We start from the raw sequence: 2,500 nt of genomic DNA on the forward strand, positions 1-2,500 counted from the left end.
AAGGAGCAGAAGAAGTTGAAGAAAGAACAAAGGGACCTAAGAACGACTTGCTCCACAAAGCAAATAGGTCAGCAAGAAATAAGAATAATTTCCTTGACTAGAAATGGACTGGATTCGGCCATTCGGCAAGAGGAAGGAAAATATGGAATAAATGAGGGAAGTTAAGATGAGAAATGAAAGGCCTACGAGAGGTTCCTCTGGGAAAACTACACCCAAAACTTTGGAGGAAGGAAGATGGCAGAAATTGTAACAAACTTTTCACTTGAAGTCAAGCTTTTCACGTCAAACCAGCTCTTTCAATCAACCCCTCGCAGCCATCCTGGCAGGGAAGCAGAAAACGGAAACACTCCGGTCCGGCCGAGGCCCGGGTAAACCGGTCCCGCCCGAGCGTCCCGGTAGACCGGGACGGCTGCCCGTCACGGACACCCCAGGGCCCCGGCGCGGGCACCGAGGCGACGGCGGAGGTCCCCGACCGAGGCCCGGGGCCCCCGCGCCGGGATCCCGTACATCCATCAAGGCGGGGAAACAGAAACACTCTAGGCCGGCCGAGGCCCGGGTAAACCGGACCCGCCCAAGGCCGTCCCGGTAGACCGGGACGACTGCCCGGCGCGGACACCCCCGGGGGCCGGCGTGGGCACCGAGGGGACGGCGGAGGTCCCCGACCGAGGCCCGCGGCGCCGGAGCCGGGATCCCGTGCATCCATCGTGGCGGGGGAAACAGAAAGGCTGATCCGGCCGGGGCCCCGGTAGACCGGGAAGACTGCCCGGCGCGGACACCCCCGGGGTCCGGCGTGGGCACCGAGGCGAAGGCGGAGGTCCCCGACCGAGGCCCGCGGCGCCGGAGCCGGGATCCCGTGCATCCATCGTGGCGGGGGAAACAGAAAGGCTGATCCGGCCGGGGCCCCGGTAGACCGGGACGACTGCCCGTCGCGGGCACCCCCGGGGTCCGGCGGGGGCACCGAGGCGACGGCGGAGGTCCCCGACCGAGGCCCGCGGACCCGGAGCCGGGATCCCGTGCATCCATCGTGGCGGGGGAAACAGAAAGGCTGATCCGGCCGGGGCCCCGGTAGACCGGGAAGACTGCCCGGCGCGGACACCCCCGGGGTCCGGCGTGGGCACCGAGGCGAAGGCGGAGGTCCCCGACCGAGGCCCGCGGCGCCGGAGCCGGGATCCCGTGCATCCATCGTGGCGGGGGAAACAGAAAGGCTGATCCGGCCGGGGCCCCGGTAGACCGGGACGACTGCCCGTCGCGGGCACCCCCGGGGTCCGGCGGGGGCACCGAGGCGACGGCGGAGGTCCCCGACCGAGGCCCGCGGCGCCGGAGCCGGGATCCCGTGCATCCATCGTGGCGGGGGAAACAGAAAGGCTGATCCGGCCGGGGCCCCGGTAGACCGGGACGACTGCCCGTCGCGGGCACCCCCGGGGTCCGGCGGGGGCGCCGAGGCGACGGCGGAGGTCCCCGACCGAGGCCCGCGGACCCGGAGCCGGGATCCCGTGCATCCATCGTGGCGGGGGAAACAGAAAGGCTGATCCGGCCGGGGCCCCGGTAGACCGGGAAGACTGCCCGGCGCGGACACCCCCGGGGTCCGGCGTGGGCACCGAGGCGAAGGCGGAGGTCCCCGACCGAGGCCCGCGGCGCCGGAGCCGGGATCCCGTGCATCCATCGTGGCGGGGGAAACAGAAAGGCTGATCCGGCCGGGGCCCCGGTAGACCGGGACGACTGCCCGTCGCGGGCACCCCCGGGGTCCGGCGGGGGCACCGAGGCGACGGCGGAGGTCCCCGACCGAGGCCCGCGGACCCGGAGCCGGGATCCCGTGCATCCATCGTGGCGGGGGAAACAGAAAGGCTGATCCGGCCGGGGCCCCGGTAAGCCGGACCCGCCCGAGGCCGTCCCGGTAGACCCGGCCCTCTCCCCGTCTCGGGCACCCCCGGGGTCCGGCGTGGGCACCGAGGCGACGGCGGAGGTCCCCGACCGAGGCCCGCGGACCCGGAGCCGGGATCCCGTGCATCCATCGTGGCGGGGGAAACAGAAAGGCTGATCCGGCCGGGGCCCCGGTAGACCGGGAAGACTGCCCGGCGCGGACACCCCCGGGGTCCGGCGGGGGCACCGAGGCGACGGCGGAGGTCCCCGACCGAGGCCCGCGGACCCGGAGCCGGGATCCCGTGCATCCATCGTGGCGGGGGAAACAGAAAGGCTGATCCGGCCGGGGCCCCGGTAGACCGGGAAGACTGCCCGGCGCGGACACCCCCGGGGTCCGGCGTGGGCACCGAGGCGAAGGCGGAGGTCCCCGACCGAGGCCCGCGGCGCCGGAGCCGGGATCCCGTGCATCCATCGTGGCGGGGGAAACAGAAAGGCTGATCCGGCCGGGGCCCCGGTAGACCGGGACGACTGCCCGTCGCGGGCACCCCCGGGGTCCGGCGGGGGGCACCGAGGCGACGGCGGAGGTCCCCGACCGAGGCCCGCGGACCCGGAGCCGGGATCCCGTGCATCCATCGTGGCG

This window comes from Pituophis catenifer, unplaced genomic scaffold (assembly GCF_029215685.1).
Source record: "Pituophis catenifer annectens isolate HBS135680 unplaced genomic scaffold, rPitCat1.0.hap2 SCAF_66, whole genome shotgun sequence".
NCBI lineage: Eukaryota > Metazoa > Chordata > Lepidosauria > Squamata > Colubridae > Pituophis > Pituophis catenifer.